Below are 24,051 nucleotides of genomic sequence, written 5' to 3' on the forward strand. Positions count from 1 at the left end.
TGGCGAAAATTTGTCAAGGTTGGCTATCACGAGGTGGAGGGGAGGTGGGCGGACGGTCGTCTGGCGTATTTACATAACCGTGTCCTTGTGGGGTGGAGGTAAGCGCTGCTGACCGCCCATGCTGACGTTGTCATTGACCACCTCCCAGCGTGTTCACCTAACATGACGTGTTCACCTAACATGATGACGTGTTCACCTAACATGATGACGTGTTCACCTAACATGATAACGTGTTCACCTAACATGATGTTAACACATGATGGGATATTCGCGTGTAAGAGGCAATGTTGGAGAGCCTAGATGAAGGGGAGAATGGGAAGAAAGGGTGAAGGGGAGAAAAGGTGAATAGGGTGGGGAGACGGGGTGAATGGGGCGGAGGGGTGAATGGGGGAGGGGGAATAGGGAGGAGTGAATGGCAAGATGGGGAGAAGAGGGAATGGGGAGGAGAGGGGAATGGGGAAGACGGAAACGGGAAAAAGAGAGGAATGAAGGAGAAATGGGAAGATGGGAATGGGGAGAAGGGAGAAGACAAACGTAACGTAACCTAACCTAATCTTTATAGGCCTATGTAAAAGTCCTTATTTATAGTGTTTGGTCACATAAGAAAGAAATAATTTTTTTTAACTTTCAATTTTTTCCATTTTTTTTTCTATTTCCCATAAACTTTCTCTCAATCTCTACTTTCTCTTCCTCCTTCTCCTCACCGTCTCTACTGTTCTCTCACTGCAGTCTTTTTTTTTTCTTTTATATTATCTCTTCCTCCCTTTATCAACTCTGCCTTTGTCTCTCCCATCTACTGTCAACTCTCATGTATTATTTTCCTTCTCTTCAACTCTCCATCAATCAATTAAATAAAACATACTATTTCATATTTATGTTAATCACAAACACGATTTAAATGATGATGATGAACACAATAATGATGGTGATGATAATAATAATACTAATAATGATGAAAATACCAATAAAAATGATAATGACTGATAATGACGATGATACTAAACAATTTACACCACACATACTAACACCTGCCCTCCCCCCCCGTCCTCATCTACACCAATATATTTCTAATACAATTTTTTCTCACCATATTACTAATTATTTACTTATTTACCTGATCATATTTACTCACGCACTCACCCACAGAGATAGATAGATAGATAGATAGATAGATAGATAGATAGATAGATAGATAGATAACAATCATAAATTATCTATTTACAATTATTCCAGAATATTTATGTATCGTATTTTCTGCCTCTGCCTCCTCTTCTTCATCCTCTTCTTCTTCTTCCTCCTCTTCCTCTTCCATTCCCAGAGACTATATTACGTTCAAATGGGAACCACCTGGAATCTTCTTACGGGAATGGGAATCCTCGACAAAAACTGAACGCCATTCCAGATTTGAATTTCTGGTGTTGGTGTCAGTCTCATATTTTGAAGGTTTCTAAGCTGTGGGTTCGAAGGTGTGGGTTCTAAGCTGTGGTTTTTAAGATGTGGGTTCTAAGCTGTGGTTTTTAAGCTGTGGTTTCTAAGATGTGGTTTCTAAGCTCTGGTTTCTAAGTCCTGGGTTCTCTTTTTGGTTTCTTTATATTCGATGGGTTTGAATTGGTTTTTAATTTGAGAGAATGGTTTAAAGTTCCTGTTTTTTTCCGATTCGTGGTTTCTTATTCTTTACGGTTTTCAGGTTTAGGTTTAGGGTTTTATTTTTATTTTTTTATGGTTTATTTTCCGGGTTTTTAGTTTCCAATTTATGGTTTTTAATTTTCTATTCCTGGTTGTCAATTTCTATTCAATAGTTACTCATTTTTTTTTAATTCTAGTTTTTTGTTTTTTAATTCGTAAATTCCGGTGGATATTGTGTTTACTTTTTTGTTGTCATGAATTCCCCCCCCCCCCTTCCCCCTTAAAAAAAATCTACTTTTTAACCATTAATATCTGGAATGTGTTCATCAATTTCCATTTTGTGTTCATTAATGTTCCTCAATTTCCATTTTTTGTTCATTAATGTTCAAATATTTCCATTTTTTGTTCATTAATGTTCATCAATTTTCATTTTTGGTCATAAATGTTCCTCACTTTCCATTTTTGTTCACTAATGTTCAGCAATTTCCATTTTTTGTTCATTAATGTTCCTCAATTTCCATTTTCTACTCAGTAATGGCCATCAATTTCCATATTTTGTTCATTAATGATCATCAATTTCCATATTCAACCCATCAGTGTCCATCAATAACTATTTTGTGACCATCAATTTCCATCACCCTCATAAATAAGTGATCATCAATCTCCACTAATCTCAAATACGTGCCTGTCAATTTCCACTCTCACCCACGTCAATATCCATACTATATCTCCATCAATTTCTATTTTTTTCTTCCACTTATTTCTTCTCCATTTTTCACTCCACATCCACTAATTTTCCCCCAATTTTCACTCCACATTCACCAATTTCCCCCAATTTTCACTCTACATCCACAAATTTTCCCCAAATCTTACTCTACATCCACCAATTTTCCCCCAATTTCCACTCCACATCCACCAATTTCCCCAATTTTCACTCTACATCCATCCATTCCCATCATTTCAAATTTGGCGACCATCAATTTCCACTGCGCTGGCCGCCATTGCAGGTCACATCATCAAATGTTTACAGTTGACGGCGTCAATTTATCAATTATCATCTAATCAACAATCCCCCGCCGGCGATAATTGCCAATCAGGGTCATTCAACATTCATTAACAATAACAATCTGCTATGACCAACTCTCGTCAATAATTATTTTCATTTGACTTTTTTTTTTAAGGGTGGGAAGGGGGTGAGGGAGGGGGAGAGGAGGGAGGGGGGGAGAGGGGGAGGGAGGTAGAGATAGGACCAAGGAGGAGGAAGGGAGGGCCAACGGGGGGAAGAAGGTAGAGGGGAGAGGAGAGAGGAGGGGAGAGAGAGGAAAGAGGGGAGGAAATGAAGGGAGGGGGTGGGTAGGGAAGGGGGTAGGGAGGGAGGAAAGGGTGAACACAGTTTTTTTTTCCTTTTTAACCTCCCAATACAGGATACAAAAGTTAATGTAGGTGAACAAAAGTCGTTTTGTGCCGACTTTCATTATTCTCTAAACTCATTAAAAATAAATAATAATAACAACACTAATTACGTATCGACAACACAAACAACAATACCAACAATAACAATAATAGTAATTAATAATAATAATAATAATAATAATAATAATAATAATAATAATAATAATAATAATAATAATAATAATAATAATAATAATAATAATAATAATAATAATAACTTACAAACAATAAAATATTTAATTACTCATCTTAGGAAACCAAAACAACAGACAACAATTACAATCAAATGTTATCTCTGTCTAATATAACTAACAAAACCAAAGCTAACAATGATAACACTGTAATAACCTTGATAACTACACCTGTAATATACACTAATTACCAAACACATAAACGCATCACTAATCACTACACGACATTGACAAGAAAAAAATCACACCTAACGCAATTGACCCGAGATAACAGAGATGACATGAACTACCCGAGATAACACAGATAACATGAAATAGCTTAGATAAGTTATTTAATTAGCAATAACCAATAACATAATTAACGATATATATCATCCTTCTTTATCATTTACCCTCACGTCACTAATTATGTATAACAAAATATAACAGAATCTTATTAATTACTTTAAAAGATAACACCTCACCTTGATTATATTTTCTCACGTAAATGACATAGGTAATAATATAGATAATTAGGTGAAAAAGATAATAACAGGTAATTAACTGTCATAGGTATCAACAGGTAACTAATGACAGGTAATAACACCAGTAATTACAATACAGGTAACAACACAGGTACTTAATTAGCTAAGGTAGCTAGTGTGGGTAGTGACAGTAAACAAGAGAATGATAACAAGATAACTAATTAAAGATACGAGATTTGGTTATCGTATTATTAATAACTTAAGGTAGATAAGATAAAAGAAGAATTGAAGAAAAATTACAATAATGAGAATGACAAGAAGAACGGTAATGGGAGAAATTAAAAAAAAAAGGAATATTAAATAAGATATCAAGAACGGTACTTCAATAGCATCTACGATATCGATAGCGGTACTACAATAACAACTACGATATCAAGAACGGTACTGCAATAACAACAATAACGGTACTTCAATAATAACTACGATATCAAGAACGGTACTACAATAACAACTACGATAACAATAACGGTACTACAATAACAACACCGACGTTAAATGATAACAGTAATAAGAAATGATAATTACGGTAACAACAGTAAAGGATAATTACAAAAACAAGGATAACAAAGACAAAAACAAGAACAGCAATGACATATCACAACTACGATAACTCGAGAATAAGAAAAGGTAAGAATATTAATCGGTGTATTAACAATTTAGTAAATTTTTCGATGAATATTATTACCCGTTTGAGTACAATAATTTAACCTGGAGTACGATAATTTAACCCCTTGAGTACGATGACTTAATCCATTTAGTACGATGCCAACTTCCTCGAGTACGATGGCATCCCTTGAGTACGATAATTTAACCACTTGAGTACGATGACATCCCTTGAGTACGATGATTTAACCACCTGAGTACGATAATTTAACCTCCTGTGTACAATGACTTAACCCCCTTGAGTACGATGACTTAACCCCTTGAGTACGAAGCCAACCTCCTTAGTCGAAAGAGAGGGAAGGAGTGAGGGAAAAGAATGAAAGGGGGGAGAAGGGGTAGAGGGGAGAGAAAAACGATGATATGGGAAAGTGAAGGAAAGAAAGATGTGACAGAAAAGAGGAAGAGGGGAAAGGGAAGGAATAAGGGAGAGAAAAGGGGGATGGAAGATGAATTTTTGTCAGGGAGGGGAGAGAGGGAAGGGGGAGAAGGAAAGGGAGGAAGTGAGGGGAATTTTTTACATATGGGAAACAGAGAGAGAGAGATCATTTTTGGTATTTTAAAGGAAGGAAGGAAGGAAGGAAGGAAGGAAGGAAGGAAGGAAGGAAGGAAGAGAACAGAAACAGGAAGAAATAATAACAAAAATTGGATTGTTTTTATTGATAAAGAAAACACATAATAAATCAAATTTCAAACAACAAACAGAAGAAAAAAAAATATTAATTATATATCTTAATTATTTTTATTTTATTTTATTTATTCGTTTATTTTATTCTATTCTTCGTCACATACATAAGGGAGGAGGAAACAGCTGGGAATAAGGAGAGGAAAGGTTTGGTTATGTGGGAAAAAGATTTGGTTATGTGGGAAAAAGGTTTGGTTATGTGGGAAAAAGGTTTGGTTATGTGGTAAAAAGGTTTGGTTATGTGGGAAAAAGATTTGGTTATGTGGGAAAACATTATTATGTGTTTTATAATTCCTCTTTCAACTATAACATACCACACACACACACACACACATACACACACACCACACACACACTACCTACCTACCTGAAGAAACATATAACACCTCAAAGGTAAATATGTGTCCAATTTGGCTTTCCACACCGACAAACGTTTTCTTTTTGGTTCGCCACGTCGGGAGGCTAGAGATTCTCACAGCTCGGAGATATCACCATGACAACGTAATATACCACATCTCCAATTATGTTCACCTCAAACCCCCCTCCTGGTGTGTGTGTGTGTGTGTGTGTGTGTGTGTGTTTGTCGAGGTGGCTTGTTAATTAGACCTTCCCGACCACAATGATATATATTATGATATGTTTATCCAGGGAAAAGGAGGAAAGAAATTGAGAGAGAGAGAGAGAGAGAGAGAGAGAGAGAGAGAGAGAGAGGTGGGTTCTCTCTCTCTCTCTCAGGAGTATATCGTGTGTGTGTGTGTGTGTGTGTAAGAGACCTTTCTAAGCAAAATCCTTCTAAACAAGAGAGAACTTTGTAACAAGTGAAAAGTTTCTAGCAAATAATGAAAACTTTCTCTCAAAAGTATATAGACTTTGTAACAACTGAAAACTTTGTAACAAGTTGTACACAGAAAATAATAATTGTGGTTGGGAGACACGGGGTGGGGTGGGGTGGGGTGGGGTGGGGAGAGAGAAAAAGACACCCCCCCCCTGGATTAGCCATAATTACAATTCAGCTGAAGCACTTAATTACTCACTAATTACTTAATTATCAACCTGTCCACTTAACTACCTACCTGTACACTTAATTACCTACCTGTACACTTAATTACCTACATTTACACTTAACTACCTACCTGTACACTTAATTACCTACATTTACACTTAACTACCTACCTGTACACTTAACTACCTACCTGTACACTTAATTACCTTCCTCACCAGCATAACTACTCGACTCAACCAATTTAACAAGACCAAACTACTCCATATTATCATTCAAATCACCTTAACTACCCATGGAGAAGCTTAACTACATAATTGACCCCCTAACTACAATAAGTGGCGCAGGAAACAGTAAGTAACTCGGGCAACAGAGTGTAATACAGGTAACAGTAGATGACGCAGGTAACAGCAGGTGACGCAGGTAACAGTAGGTGACGCAGGCAACAGTAAGTGACGCAGGCAACAGTAAGTGACGCAGGCAACAGAGGGTGACGCAGGCAACAGAGGGTGACGCAGGCAACAGTAAGTGACGCAGGCAACAGCAGGTGACGCAGGAAATAGTAGGTGACGCAGGCAACAGAGGATGACGCAGGCAACAATAGGTGACGCAACCAAGTGGAAAATAAGGTTGTCGACTCCTCACCTGAGCACATACCAGGAACTCACCTGTAAGGGGAGAGGTGAGGGGTGAGGGGGTGAGGTGAGGGAGGTGAAGTGTGAGAGGGGGAGGTGAGGGGTGAGAGGGGAGAAGTGAGGGGTAAGGGGGGTGAGGGAGGGGAGGTGAGGGGAGGTGAAGTGTGAGGGGGGAGGGAGGGAGGTGAGGTGTGGAGAGAGAGAAGGGAGGGGTAAGGAGGTGGAGGGAGGTGAGGTGTGAGAGGGGAGAAGTGAGAGATTTGAGGGGAGAGGAGGGGTGAGGAGTGAGGTTGTAGGAGACGAGACAAAAGGTGGGAGGGGAGGTGGAAGGGGGGAGTGAGAGAGAGAAAGAGGGAGAGGAGATACGAGAGAAAAAAACATATGAGAGGGAGAGGGAGAGGGGAAGGAGAAGATAGGAAGAGTAGAAGAAAAGAGGGAGAAGTCTTAGGTCTCTCTCTCTCTCTCTCTCTCTCTCTCTCTCTCTCTCTCTCTCTCTCTCTCTCTCTCCTTAATAACAAGTTTTGTGTCAAACATTTAAAGAACAATGGTCCCCAAACAACAGCGTAAACTGAGTTGATGTTCTATCTAAGTAATCCTGACTATCTCACTGAACCTAACCTAACCTAACCTAACCTAACCTAACCTAACCTTCCACAAAAGACTCTCTATGGGGCGTGGTTACAGATCTCTTGAATGTCCCAATCACCCCAGACGAAATCTTTAATACCATTCCTCCTTGGCTGGATATATTTCAGTTCCTATTAATTACACTATTACACTCCTATTAGCAGTAAGCAAATGTGGCGAGATGTATTAAACTAGAACCTATTAGCAGTCACACATAGAGAGTATTAAATCAAGTGAATGTTTATGCTTTAACTGATGGTTCTGTGCAGACAAACACAGGTAGAATAGATTGTGCAGGTGTAATGGAATAGATTGTGCAGGTGTAATGGAATAGATTGTGCAGGTGTAATGGAATAGATTGTGCAGGTGTAATGGAATAGATTGTGCAGGTGTAATGGAATAGATTGTGCAGGTGTAATGGAATAGATTGTGCAGGTGTAATGGAATAGATTGTGCAGGTGTACGTAATAGATTGTGCAGGTGTAATGGAATAGATTGTGCAGGTGCATGGAACAGGATTGCAGGTGTACGGAATAGATTGTGCAGGTGTACTGAATAGATTGCAGGTGTAACGTATATAAAGGAAAGACGATGGTAGTGTCAAACAAAGCCAAGGCTGAACAACTGGGGCCAGCACAACACAAACTGAACTAATGGGAATCTATTTAGCTAAAGACTACCTTAAAGAAAAACGGGAGGTAAGTTCGCACCTCTCTCATGTTTTGCTCTCCTAAATATTATCTCTCTCTCTCTCTTTCTATGTGCATCTCTTCATCGCTCTCTCTCTCTCTCTCTCTCTCTCTCTCTCTCTCTCTCTCTCTCTCGCCTGCCTCCGAAAGATCTTCTTCTTCTTCTTCTTCTTCTTCCTCATCGCTGCTTCTCGGGAATATAATTTAACAAGCAATCATATTTTGTCTTATTTTTCATCGTCTTGTCCTATCATTCATTATCACTTCCTCCTCCTTCTCCTCCCTGTTCTTCTTCTTCCTCCTCCTTCTTTTTCTTCTTTTTATTGATCATCATCATCATCATCATCATCTTTTCCATCTTCATCATCTTAATTTTTTCTTCTTCTTCTTCTTCTTCTTCTTCTTCTTCTTCTTCTTCTTCATCATCTTAATTTCTTCTTCTTCTTCTTCTTCTTCATCATCTTTCATTCGTCCAATCTTTTATGTTCCTTTCCTGAAATCAGAAAGAACGAAAAAATAAATAAAATTCTTTCTTTATCTGCAATTTCCCCTTTTCCTTTTATACACGTCTTCTCTTATTTCCTGTTTTCATATTCTACCTTTTCCTTCTTCCATTTCTTCTTCTACCTCCTCTCTTCCTTGTTGCATTTATTTGTCATTTTCTTCTTCCTTCTTCTCTCTTACCTTATTTCATTTCCTTCCATCCTCATCGTGTTTCTCCCTTTCCTTCTCTTCCTTCCATTTTCCTTAATCTATCTATCTATCTATCTGTCTGTCTGTCTATCTATCTATCTGTCTGTCTATCTATCTATCTATCTATCTATCTGTCTGTCTGTTATGAACAACATCCGCTGTCTCTGCTATGGAGGTTCGAACTATGTGACGCTTAGTTGCTTCTCCAGTGTAATATCTACTTTGTCCTCATCCCAGTTCCCTCCCTATCCCTCACCCTCCCTCATCCTGTAGCTTCCTCCCTCCCTAAATCCCCCCTCCCTCTCCCTCTCCCTCCCCCTCCCTCTTTCTCCCTCCCCCCTTCTATTACCTAGTGAGGGCCAGAGCAAAGGTCTCACGAGGAGGAGGAGGAAGGAGGAAGGAAGAAAGGAGGGATAGGGAAGGGCTGAAGAAAAAAGAGGGAGAGTGGGATGATAGATAGAAGAGGATATGAGGGGAAGGTAAAGAGAGAGAGAGAAAAGAGGGGAGGAAAGGAAGAAGGAAGACAAAAAGGGAAGGGCGGGGGGGAAGAGGTGGAGAGAAGGAGAGGAGAAGAAGGTGGGAAAGCAAGGGAAGATAGGAAGAGGGGGAATGATGAAGATGAAGAAAGAGGGAGAGTTTAAGAGAGCGAAGAGAAAAGGTGAGGGAACATGAAAATGGCGACAAGAAGAGGAAGAGAGGGAGGAGCTAAGGGGAGGGGGAAGCGAAGAGGAGGGGGAGGGAAGGGGGAAGCGAAGAGGAGGGGGAGGGAAGGAGAGAGGGAAGGGGGTAGGAGAAGACGAGGGTAAACAGGGAGAGAAAGGGAGTAAGGGAGGGAAACTAAGGGAGGGAACGGAGGAAGGAATGGAGGGAGGAAGGTGGTTGTCACGGAGACATCAGCGGTGGCGTCCGAATGGTAAAACAGCGACTTCAGCTACAATTTTTCTTCCCGAATAAACAGCAAGTCATCACTAGGACGCCCCTGTCAGCTGCTATAACCACACTTCCTGTTAAACCACACAATAACAGCACCCAGAAGACAGCAACAGTGATAGCAACAACAGCAGAACAGTGTGGCATTTAACCTAAGTCAAAGTCAGGTGGACTCATTGAGATGCCGGAGGTGGGCGGTCCAAATGAACCCTGGTTGAGAATCTTGGTGGTGTCAAGTGGGGGGAAGGGGGCTGAGAGGGGGTGGGGGTGAGGGAGGGAGGGGGGAGGGGGGAGGGGAAAGGAGTGAGAGGGGGGTGGGAGGAGGGAGGTGGTGGGAGATGATGAGGATGAGGAGGAGAAGGAGGAAGGAAAAGGAGGGGAAGGGAAGGGAGGGGAAAAGGAGGGGAGGGGGAAGGAAAGGAAAGGGGTAGTGGAGAGGGAGAAGGGGAAGAAAGGGGAAGAAAGGGGAAGAAAGGGGAAGAAAGGGGAAAGGGAATCGAGGGGTTGGGGAGGGGGAATAGAAGGGAAGGGAAGGGAAAAGAGGGAACCAATAGGGTGGGTGGAAAGACTGGGAGGGGAGGGCGAGGAATGGAGGAGGAGGGAAAGGAGGGGAGAGGGAGAAGGGAGGGGAGAGTTAGAGGCACAGAAAAGAGGGGGAAAGGATCAGGGGAGTGAAACTAAGGGGAGAGGGGAGCTAGGGAAGAGAAGGGAGGTGGAAGAAAAATAGGGAAAGATGGGAGCGGTAAATGCGAGAAGAGATAGGAGGAGTAGGAGAAAGAGGGAAGGAGGAGAGAACAATAAAGAGGACGAGAAAGAAGAAAGCAGGAAGGAAAGGGAAGAGGATAGGATGAGGAGGAGGAGGAGGAGGAGAAGGAGGGGCAGAAATCCAAACACCTGTCCTGTCAAGTTAAACACCTGTACACCAACACACACGCAACATCCTGTTTTTGTCGGCCAATAACAGACGATAAAGGTCTTAGTAATGTCAAACGCAATCATGTTAGGTTAGGTTAGGTTAGGTTAGGTTAGGTTAGGTTAGGTTAGGTTAGGTTAGGTTAGGTTAAATTAGGTTAAGTTGAGTTGGGTTAGGGGAAGAGGCAAGGTTAGGTTAAGTTGTTGTTGTTATTATTAGTTGTTGTTGTTGTTGACATTATGCAACATTATTAGTGCAAGGTCTGGTGTTTACGATATACAATACGTTTGTGTCCACTACATTTACTTCTGATATAAACGTTTGTGTGTTAGTAAGGTGACTCTTGTATAGCCCACCATGGTGCCACCAGGGGTCTTGTGGCACTCAACACCCGATAACACTTTCTTTCCCCGAACACCCTGGTTGATGTTGGCCCCTGTGTGTGTGTCTAACTTTCTCTGTGGTCTGAAGTGTTTTTTTTTAGACTCTCTCTCTCTCTCTTTTCTCTTTCTTTGTCTATCTATCTATCGAGTCTCTCTCTCTCTCTCTCTCTGTCTCTCTCTGTAGCCTCACCCAGGTCTCTCCTCGTAGTCAGCCGTCCCCTCACAAGCCGGTAAGAGGGCGGAGTTCGGGGACCACCCTTGGGACCGATGATTTAATAACAATAATGGATAATTTGATATCAGGCTATGAGTGAGTGAATGTGGTGCTGATGACGCGGCTAACACGATTATCACAACATATGCTGCCCCCTCACCTCTCCCCCTCACCTCCCCTCAGTCACCTACCCTCCCCTCCCTACTCACTACCCTCTCTCCCTTCCCCCCCACCTCCTTCCTTCACCTCCCTCTCTACCCTCTCTTCTCCTTCGCCCCGACACACAAGTTAGTATCTGGGACAGGACTGGACACAATTACTACGTTTGTTGGTGATGTAAGAAAGAAAAAAAATATATATATGTGTGGTCAATAATTTATATGTTGTATTATGTGATATACAGTATGTGTTTGTATTTCTGTATGTATGTGTGTTTGTATATGCGTGTATGTTTAAGTAGGTAGATAGGTTGTTTTTTTTTATTTTAGTGTGTATGTATGTGTTTGTATGTTTGTATGTATGTGTGCATGTATGCGTGTATGTTTAAATTGGTAAGTATATGTATATGTGTGTGTATTACCGGTGTATATGTGTGTGTGTGTGTGTGTATTACCGGTGTATTAGAGTGTCTTTTGATAATATTCCCGCCTGTATGGTTATAACACATACTATTAATCTACTATACGTGAGTGTATGGTCGATCAAGTATGCCTCAGGGTGTATTTTCCAGCTTTCTTGTTATTGTATGTTGATGTATATTCCTATCACCTGGATACACCTAGATTAGGAATGGGGAGGTAGAGAAGGGGGGGCGATAAGGAACAAGGTGGCAGGGAATGGGGAATGAGAAATAGGATAGTGGGGAATTGGGATCATGGGGAAATATTGTGATGGGGAATATTATTATCAATGGAGGAGAGAGGAAAGAGGGAGGAAGGTCACTAGTAAACCTGCAGGGTGTTGGAGGAGGCGTTGGAGGAGGTGTACGAGGAGTCTTTTTTTTTTTCTTGGAGGGAAGACAGTAGAGGTTGATCCCCACCCCTTCCTCATTCCTCGGACTAAGACATCATCAACTGACTCAGGGTTGATTTGGAGGAGGAGAGGGAGGAGGACGAGAAGAAGAGAGGAAGAAGAGGATGAAAGAGGGGGAAGAATAGGGTTTCCAGGAATAGTGATGATCCTCTCTCTCTCGCCTCTCTCTGGCACTAAGTTGCTGGCCTATGTAACACTTCTGAGAGAGAATACATTGTCATTGGCTGCAGTTCCCTTCCACACGTACTTATAGCAGGCAGCAGTAGCAGGAGAAGCTAACAGCAGAAGAAGAAGGAAGCAGAAGAAGATATGACAGTATAGAAGTTAGGAGGTGTTTGGGGGGGCAGGGCATTGAGGACTCACACAATTGCTCATGAATTGAACACAAAGACACTAGCGCTACCACAAGCAACACCAGCAGGAGGCGGTGACGAAGGCAATGGGAAAAAGGAGTCAGGAGTAAGGGGCGGGGCGGGAGGGGAAAGGGGCATTTCTCTATAAGTGTTTGGGGAGTGGACGGTGAGAATCTTCCCACTTACCAGCAAGAGCAGCACCAGCAGAAGGCTAAGGCGGGCCTCAACGGGACGTGAAGTGCCAAAGGCTGATGAATACCTCCCCTCCCTCAGTGTATCACCCCTGTGCTCACCAAGTTAACCTGGCTACACGCAGCTGACTTATAATAGATAAAAAAAATAGATACAACAGGACCAGAGGAAACAACAACAACAACAACAAATACCAACAACAACAACAACAACAACAACAACAACAGAGAGAAGGTAGAAGACAACATCGACAGAGTAAAAAAATTGAGAGGAGGTTGAGGGTCGGGGGAGGAGGAGGGGGAGGTAGTGGGGGGCGTTGAAGACCCCCAGCCTCTCTCCCTGTGTTAGTTGTGTTGGCCTGGGTACCCACACTTGACTTGGGCGGGTGTTTGTATATCATTACACCCGTGAAACACACCCGCCCTACCCCTCCTCCCCCAGAGCCCGTCGTTAGGGACCCCACCCCCGCCGTAAAATACTCGAGCGTTGCAGAAATTTGTCCGCGGTAAACACAGCCATTGAGTGGCCGGGCGCTGCCGTGTGTTGCCTCGCCTCGCGTTATTCTGGGGCCCAGTTTGTCCGTCTTGTTTATTATCTTCCTCAAGATTGCTTTTCCGCCCCACACTCGAACCTGCTGCCGCGTTTTCCCCCGCTATATATTATTAATGGAGGGGATGTACCAAAGAAAAAAAGGAAAGGGCGGTTGATGTTATATATATGTTTAGCGGCTCGTTATTGTGCTTGATATATAATGAGTAGCGGGTTTGTTAGTACAGTGGGGGAGTGAGGGGATAAGGAGGGGGTGAGGAGGGGGTAAGGAGGGGGTAAGGAGGGGGTAAGGAGGGGGTGAGGAGGGAGGGAAGGGTTACAGTGCTTTAAAAAAACGTGAAAAAGGAGACGAAGAATAATGTGTGTGGGGCCTCTGTGTACATTTTTATTTTATCTTTTCATATTTTTTTTTCTCTCCCTCCTCTCACCACCTTTACTTTCCTCTCCTCTCTTTTATATATCTGTTTTGTCTGTTTTTACTTCTTTTAATATTTCGTTCACCTTAATTTATCCCTCTCTTTCTCTTATACTTCTCCCTCCCTTTCTTCCTCTTCCTCTCAAAATTTTCTTTCCCTTCTTTCCTCTTCCTCTTGTACTTCTTCCTTCCTCTTCCTCTTCAAATTCCTTTTCCCTTCCCTCCTCTCCCCCCTTATATCTACCTCTTTATCATCACTCAACATCTTACCTAGACACTTGATACGGTCTCCTTAACCTCTATCTAACTGTAACCTAACCTAACCTAAACCAAACCTAACCTAAACCAAACCTAAACCAAACCTAACCTAACCTAAACCAAACCTAACCTAAACCAAACCTAAACCAAACCTAACCTAACCTAAACCAAACCTAACCTAAACCAAACCTTGATCATCCTATAATAAAAGTACAAGGGAACAAAATTTACCTTAATTCCACAACTTTTTATTTATTTTATTTATACGGATTTACATCACTTACTAAACCAGACACCTACATTATGAACCGTTTATATTATACAAAATCACTTAACAAATACTTAAGTCATACATTAAAGTAACTGTTACAAGTATAGTAAATTTGATAATAAAGTTAACTAAATATAATTCTATCTTTTATATCTTCCAATAAGTAATAATAGATTGATAAAATAATACACCTTTGAATACTCTTATCTCTACTCGACACACTCAGTACAGGAAGCCATAATCTCAGACCAAAGAATTACACCATCAAGAAGCATCAAAGTAAGAATTACCTCATTATTCCAATCAGGCACAGGGGATCGAACCGGGACCCCCGACTTGTGCAGGAGACAAGTCAGCTATATCCTCTACGTCAATGGCAGCACCTAAATGGGCTTTAATCCCTTGATATTAATAAAAGCTCCTATTACGTATGCTGAAGACCTACCTGCCTGCCTACCTGCCTACCTTACCTTACCTGGGACGTTCTTTGAGGGGCGATCCTTTTCAGATTCGGATTCCTCCTGAACACGACTTTTGATCTTAACAGGTGAACTCCCCCTTCCCCCCCCCTCCCCTCCCCCCCTCCCTTCCCTCTTCCCCCTCCCTACTCCCTACTCCCCCCCCTCTATTTTGGATTTTTCTCAATGCCAAGATTCTTTTTTCCATCGTAGTCTTACACTGCTAATGAGTAATGATGGATGGCTCGCTCTATAATCCCATATAACCAATTTAATAAGATGATTTTTTTTTTTATTATACTCTTAACGTCTATCAGGTATTTTATAATCGTATGTTCAATGATTTAAAATATTGTGTGTCATTTTAAGTTCATTAATTGTGATATATATTATTAGTGACTTCTGTATCGATACATATTTATTTTAGTGCATGGATACACACATACTGACACGAGTATAAACCATAAACTCAAACACAAACTAACTCTGTCTGTCTGTGTCTGTCTCTGTCTGTCTGTCTGTCTATCCATACATATCTTAATTTACCATTTACTTTCTTTCTTTCATCCTTCATCTCTCCATTTAATGACAGATCCTTTACCAGATATTTAAAAACATTCCGCTTCTTCCATTCTATCTACATCCAAAACTAACATTCGTCTCTCCCTAGCATTCTTCTCTTCTTACTTTCAACATTCTTCTTTTACACACACACACACACACTATAACTACACCTTCTACTGTAACAATCATGAACACCATAGCTATTGATAACATGCTCTCTGCCCTTCCTCCCGTCTTCCTGTGTGTGTGTGTGTGTGTGTGTGTGTGTGTGTGTGTGTGTATGCATTATGGAATCCATTTGTAATAAGCACTTCCCATTTTGACTTGATAAAGATCTGCGTATAGAAAAAATACCTGAATATATAGAGGTGAAAGAGAGTTATTATAATATTTTCATTCATAAAAATTGATCCCTTTCCTGTCACAAAAGATATCATGTTGACGGTGCCAGTGACGTTAACATGATATTCCATAGATTAACTCAGGTAAGATGGAACACGTGTAGGGAGTGTAGAGAGTGTTGGAGCCTGGAGGTGTAGTGTGGCCATAATGAGACTTGTATCTAACACCTATACACACCTGGAACTAAGACAAAAATGAAGAAAAGTTAATTAATTATAAAGTTTATCATAAGTAGTGTTTCAAAAGATGATTACAAACACACACACACACACACACATACATTCACAAACACACACACAAACACATAGACAAACACACACACACACACACAAAAACACACACACAAACACACACATCTATTGAACATATTTCACCATCCTTCAGTGAGACTAGAGCCCTTAGCTTAATGAGGGTAAGGTGAAGTCTTTACCACTTAACTATGGAGAATGTAATTGGGTGATTTATTGGTAACAACTTCCACCTTCCATTGAGTTGATGGTTCTAGTGTGACTCCTGGAATGAGGTTGATATAAAATTATTCTCTCTATTTCCTCCTTCTATTCTTTTTCGTTTCCTTCTTCCTACTTCTTTCCCTCCTTCTCTTATATGTTTTAGCTGTGTGTGTGTGTGTGTGTGTGTGTGTGTGTGTGTGTGTGTGTGTGTGTGTGTGTGTGTGTGTGTGTGTGTGTGTGTGTGTGTGTGTGTGTGTGTGTGTGTGTGTGTGTGTGTGTGTGTGTAAATTGATACAGTCAAGAGAAAAATAATATTTACTGGTTGAGACAAAATTGAGATATTGAACGTTTAAGAGAAAAGAAAAAGAGATATTTAACAATTGAGAGACCAAGAGGAGACAGACAAGAGACATTCAAGTCCCCGATGGAGATTGAATGGCAGGTGAGTTGAGATAGTTGTTATTTTCCTTTCATCTCTATCTCTTCCACTCCCTCTCTCTCTCTCTCTCTTCTCCCCCCTCTCTCTCTCTCCACCTTTTCTCCTTATCTCTCCTCTTCCCTTACTCCTTCCCTATTTGCCAGTTCCCTCTCATCTATCTCTCCCCTCCTTCCCCACTATCTCTCCCTTCCCCCCCCCCCTCGCTTTTCCCCTATTCCTAATTTCTCTCTCCTCTCCGTCTCTCTTTCTTCCCTTCGTTTACTCATTCCTTCTTTCTACCCTCTTCCTCTCTTTTTTCCATTATTCTCTTTACTTTTCGTCTCTTAGTACCACCCCGTGTTAACTCACTCCCCGCCCCTCGTGTTGTGATCAGGTCAAAGTAAGTATCATTTTTACATCGTCTTGTTTGGTATCGTTAAGCAGTAGTAAGGATCAAGTACTGTTATCTCTAATCGTTAAGTAGTAGTAAGGATCAAGTACTGTTATCTCTAATCGTTAAGTAGTAGTAAGGATCAAGTACTGTTATCTCTAATCGTTAAGTAGTAGTAAGGATCAAGTACTGTTATCTCTATATATAAGTCTTCTGGGGTTAATAAGGTAATCCAGGACATAATTTTGGTGAGTCGCTGCCACAGTTTAACTCGCCTATTGATTTCGTTTGACTGATCTCTGCTGGTTGAGGTCACCTGCCCTAAATACTGTACGTGTCTTACCTGACCTTTGCTTGGTTCTATACTATTGATCTCGTTACACTGAAGGACTGTGAACTTGTTGGAAATATATATACAGGGGTATATATATACTGTGTGCGTATGATCTCACCCACACAAACACACACACACACACACACACACACACACACACTGTATACACCCAGTTGTGTACAAATATTTATATATACTTATTATAAAAAAGAAAATGAATTACACCAACTTCCCAAAATTAATTGAGATAGAAAATAATAAAAAAAGAACTACACGCAGCCACCGACCAAAAGTTCCCAGTGATTAATGCCGGCAAAAATAATTTCCTAAGTATTTGGACCATAAAAGCTGCAAGACCCAGCTGGCAAACATGGCATGATCCCCATACTCGCTAACTGGGACTCCCGCCCTTACTGATGGCTGTGGCTTGACACTGTCCTCCCCTCCACTTCCTAAACGTAAACTTTCCCTCATTGCTTCTGAAATTTAATGAAAGGTCTTGTGTTTTTCTTTCTAAAGGAATTTCTGGATAGAATTTCACAGGAGGTTTGGTGCGGCTGCCGCTTTGCTCTTCACCACCACCATGGATTTTGACCCACCTAAAATATTTTATGTTTCTTATTTATTAAAGAAATTATTTGGGGTAATTTTTATTTTAAATGTGTGTGTGTACAGACAGACAGACAAACAGACAGACAGACAGACAGACAGATAGATAAATAGATAGAGATAGATAGATAACTTGCACACAGGCACATAAATGGAAAACAAAAAAACTCAACAGAAACAATAACAAAACAAAAGAATATATGGACCTAAACAATGGAAGTTGCGTCTCGGGTGGGTACGAGTGCCTTGGTGTGTGTCTGTGTTTGTCTTTCTGTGTAAGTGTGTCTGTGTAACTGTGTAAGTATGTCTGTGTAAGTGTCTTTTTAAGTGTCTGTGTATGTGTCTAAGTGCGAGCTGTATGAATGTGTGTCTGTGTGTGTCTGCGTGTGTGTGTGTGTGTGTGTCTAAAATCTTATCTCAACCCCCCCCCCCCACCACACCTTTACCTACAATAGAAGAAGAAAGATAATTAAGATACCTGTGCTAATTAAGTCTCACAGGTGACAGGTGAACCACTCGCCAAACGTACCTTAAGGATTCGGACCCACAGGTGAGATGGATAGTACAGGTGAATCTAATTAAGACAAACACTGGAGAACGGGTCCTTTATTTTTAATTTTCGTGACTACTTTGACATCTTTGTTGTTGTTGTTAGAATTCGTTTCATTCGACTGTGTTTCGTGTTTTTTCTTTCTTTATTTGTTTTTGTTTGTTTGTTTCAAAGCATGCAGCACCAGCACGGTCTCCCACAGCACCACCAACATCTCCACCAACATCAGATTAGTGATACCATCTCCAACATCCAACACTGCAGTACCATCACCATCACTTCCTCCAATGCTGCAGTACCATCACCACCACCACCACCACCACTTCCTCCAACACTACAGCACCACCTCCACTTCCTCCAACACTGCAGTACCACCACCACCACCACCACCACCACATTCCTCCAAACTACAGCACCACCACAGCCCTACCACCACTTTCTCCTCTACTGCAGCACCATATTCCCACAGAAGGAGAACGATCACCACAAAAGCACTTCTGCAGCAGAGCATTAATGACACAGCAGAAGTACCACTATCACCATAGCAACTGAGCACCATACTCTTGCAGAAGAACCATCAGTAACACAGCAGCAGCAGCATCACAGTAGTAAACCCTATAGCAGCAGCAGTCCACTCCTGCACCAGTTTCACCACAGCAGTACGCTTCTACAGCAGCAGCGGCAGAAGCACAGCAGCACACTCTTGTAGTAACACCATAGCAATATCAACACAGTAGCAACAGCATTACATTCATGCAGCATCATTATAGCAGCGTCAACACAGAAGCATCAACACGGCAGCGGTCTCAGCATCATCACAGCAGGAACAGCAGGGTCAACAGCATGAGAGGAGCCCTGGGCGTTCATTTACCCTCCTGTTCCTTCCTGCAGGTCAGCCGGCGTGTAATTCCTTCTTCCTGGTCTTGCTGCTCTTCCTCAATTCTCAGGGGTAATAGTCGGGCTTTATGCGTCGCCACCAACCCTTAATGTTACTTTTTCATTAGTCACGAAAATATAGAGGCATAATGACCATCAGCACAAAAGCGACCAGCGGCCTCGAACGACCATAAACCTTTTGTCAGTGGCTGGTCGTGACGAAGAACTCGTCCGTAGGGTTACGTCGCGGGTCGTGACCTTGGCTTGGGTCACTTTCCTTTCATCCAGAAAAGCTTTCTTTAAGCGATGGGAATCTTGTAGGGTGCTCTTTGGATCATCAAAATCGTGACGAGAGAGTAATGAGAAAATAATTTATTCGGTAATGATAAAGATAAATAAGTAAGAGTGAGGGTAAAAGCAGACTCAAGCCGACGATGTATTTTAGAACAGCGGACGAAGAAACCTCGACTTCCATTGGGTAGGACGAGACTGGAACCATCCCCACAAATTTTCTCCCTTCTTGTTTTTCCCTCGTTTCTGGTCGTACATCGTCCTTTTTCTCTGGCGTCCGTCCTGCTCCGGCCAGTGTCATAAATCTAGCCGGCTACTGGTGCAATCTGGAGGCGTCCCGACCCGTGGGAACACTGCATATGGCTCCGACTTCGAGGCGGGTTTATTTGCTTTCTTCCTGCGCATTTTGCACATCTTTCCCGCGCTTTTTGCTGGTACTTCCCGCCAAGAAATTTTATTACATAAACATTTATTATTTAATCGTCGCTCAGTGTTACGGCCACAGAGGCTGGGATGAGTTTTGAGTTGTGAAATACCTAAAAAGATAGGTTGTGGAGGGTCAGAGGACGCCATGATAGGCCGAGATGACGTCATTAGGCCCCGGTGGAGGGCCATACCGGGGAAGATAACGAGCGGCCTCTCGTCACCAGGAATATTAAGGCTCACTGCAGCCTCGCTACAACAGATTCCTGCATCCGGACGAGCAATGAGTCCGGACATCCATAAACTTGACACCGTGTATCTTCCGGATATACATCTTGGTGGCCGGAGGCCTGCTGCCGCTAAGGGCGAGTTCTGCTCACTACAATGTTGCTTATATATATATATATATATATATATATATATATATATATATATATATATATATATATATATATATATATATATATATAACCACAAGGAAAGAAGAAACACGAAGTTCCCAAGCGCTTGGGAACTTGGCTAACAGATCACGCGCACCTACAGTGATTTACTATATATATATATATATATATATATATATATATATATATATATATATATATATATATATATATATATATATATATATATATATATATATCGGAAAATAGAGATAACCCCCTGTCGTGGTTTAAGAAGAACCTGACTTTCACCATGTAGGGACAACTTTTTGTTTTATTGTTACGGGTCAGTGGAAATTAATTCGTATATGATAAAAATTTGCTGTTTCCTTTAAGACGATGTTTAGCATCATAAGTCAGCCAGCGTTAGGGAGACTACAGCGGGAGTCTTTACTGTATAGTGTACTGTCTCCTGCCACCTCTCATAGGACGGTGGTCTCTATGCCAGCGCCTCTTATTAAGGTCACTTTGTAAGGCAGCACCTGAACTGAACTATATCGGTGGGTCATACTGAAGGTTTGACAAGACGAGAGAGAGAGAGAGAGAGAGAGAGAGAGAGTTATTTGCTCTGTATTTTTAGAGATTTTTTCCCCCTCTCTCTCTCTCTCTCTCTCTCTCTCTCTCTCTATCTCTCTCTCTTATTTGAGTGGGGTAGAATCAGCCTCTCATTAACCCTTATTTAGTTAACACTCTTCAAAACATGTTTCTGTTTACCACCTTCCAGTGTTGCCAAGTAGTCCTGTTGAATTCCTTCCAGTGTTGCCAAGTTACCCATTATTACCGTTTACCGGTGCAGCCAAAACATGATTTATAACAATAAGAACAATGAAAATAACAACAAAAACAACCACAGCATCGACAAAATAACAACAAAAATAACCACAGCAAAATATTCAACAAGAAGAAAATAACAATAACAAACTACTACAACAAGAACAACATGGCAATAACATTAACAAAGAAACAACAATAATAACAAGAAATTGAACAAAAAATAACAAAAATATTACATTAATCTTTTTATTTTCTTTAGTTACTATAAATAATTCAAAAACACATATCATCAACGTATACTAAATCAATTTACAGAATGATGCGTAAATTCGTAGTCACTTTTCACTCGTTTTGTAAAAGCAAGAAAACCAATCGTGTACCATCTAGCTTGATGTTCAGGCAGCCAGCCAATCAGACACCTGAAACAATAGACGCTAGCCAATCAGCCATCAGAATTAGAGAATGAAAGAGCCAATCAACGTCGTCGAATTCTCTTAAGCTCTTCTCTGAAATTGAATTCTCGGGAGAGATTCAGGAACTCTACTTGAGTGCCGTGTGTGTCTGTGTCTGTGTGTGTGTCTGTGTGTGTGTCTGTGTCTGTGTCTGTGTGTGTGTGTGAGTGTACGTACATCTTCTCGTACGTATACATAATACCGCTTGATAACAATTACTCTCCAAGAATCCTGTACTTAGGTTAGGTTAGCTAAGGTTAATGATGATTTATGATTGCTCACAAGAATTTCCCATGTCATAAACCCTTTTACAACACACGTACAAATGTTAATTCCAGCGTTCAATAAAAATATACAACACTCGGGACCAAATCATAGGTGTACACTCAGGTAATTGTGTGCGAGTGAACATGCCTACGTACATGAATTGTATGAACGTGTACATTAAATTTTTGTGCACATGTGTACATCCAAGACAAGAAGGTGTTCGATATTTTTAGTAACATTATAGATCCTGAAGGGCACGAGTAGTAGTGAGGGAAAGGGGTGAGGCAGGTGAGAGAAGGGGGGTAAGGGTGGTGAAGGGAGGGGAATAAGGGGCCATGTAATGAAGGGTGAAGGATATGGGTGAGAGGTGAGACAGAGAGGTGTGGGTGATGGAGGGAGGGGAGAGGGGGGTGGGGTTGGGGGTGAAGGAGAAGAGGAGGAGGAAAAGGAAGGGTGTGAAATGTGTAAGTGATGGGAGGTAATAAGGGAGGAGGGTGTGGTTGAGGGGAGAAGTGAGGGGAGTTGATGAGGATAAGGGATTTGTGGATGGAGTAAGGGGAAAGGTGTGAGTGGAAGGGGATGAAGGGCGTAGGTGAGGGGGGGTGAGGGGAAGGGGTGAGAGGAAGAAGTGAGAGGAAGGGGTGAAGAACATGGATGAGGGGAATAAATGAGATGCATGGTCAGAGGAGAAGGAATGGAAGGAAGGGAAATGAGAGGAAGGGGAATGCATAGATGGTGAGGGAATGTAATGGTGCGGGGGTGAGAGGGAAAGGCTAGTGAACAAAGAGTGAGGGGAAAGAAGATGATGATGACCTGTAGAATGAAGGGGAGATGGAAGAATGACTACAACATCGTGTTAAGTGAATGACAGAATTGATATCACGAGAGAGAGAGAGAGAGAGAGAGAGAGAGAGAGAGAGAGAGAGAGAGAGAGATAAAACAAATCAAAGCTCAATAATACACGTCAATGTATATATACACCATTTCATCATACACTCTTTAATAATTCTTCCCTATGACCTATACACATCCGTACAACAATGTATATATTATGGATATATAAATCCCACATCAAATAATTAACCAAAAGATTTATTATATCGACAAAATCATATAATTACATATAATCTTTCCTCATATAGCATCACATATAATACTAATAAACACCAACTAAAAAGAACTGGGGAAAAACACATACATACATACATACATACATACATACATACATACATACATACATACATACATACATACATACATAAAATATATACAACATACACATTAATCAGATACAGATATATGTGTAAATACGAATCCGAAGCGGTGTATTGAATATAGTGTAATATGGCGGACATGTTAGTGGTGTGGGGGAGGGGGAGGGGGGTAGGGGAGGGGGGTAGGTGAGGGAGGTAGGGAGGAGAGGGGGGAGGGAAGGGTAGTGTAGTCGTGCTAATAAAAATATGCTGGAAATATGCGTATAGGTTGTGGGGGCATTAGTGACTGGTTTATGGGGTACAGTCAATGGACCCGATTTTACAGTCTAATTAATAGTTTTTTATTAAGCCACATACATGTAAAAGTATCATCGGACGTTTTATCCAATGTATTTTTCTCCCCCTCCCCCCCATGTGTGTATGTGTGTGTGTGTGTGTGTGTACAGTATGTGGTGTATTTTGTTTATGTTGGGTATGAGGGTGCATGTATTTTATGTGTATGTGTCGTATATGTGCTTATATTAGGTATGAAAGTATGTGTTAGTGTGTTTCAAATATGTGTTTATGTTGCGTATGTATTTCTCCATAAGTGTATATCGTGTAAGTGGTTATGTATGAGTGTGTATTTATGTATATGTATATGTGTCATGTGTGTTGTGTAAGTGTCAATATATGCTTTTGTCTCTAGGCGTTACCAATAATAATAATAATAATAATGATAATAATAATAATAATAATAATAATAATAATAATGACATCAAAGTCCCTAACAATAATCGACGGAATAATTGGGCGTAAAGAGACGAGCAATCACGAAGGATTATCAGAAATAAAGAGGAATAAT

Source organism: Homarus americanus, unplaced genomic scaffold, assembly GCF_018991925.1.
Source record: "Homarus americanus isolate GMGI-L3 unplaced genomic scaffold, GMGI_Hamer_2.0 scaffold51859, whole genome shotgun sequence".
NCBI lineage: Eukaryota > Metazoa > Arthropoda > Malacostraca > Decapoda > Nephropidae > Homarus > Homarus americanus.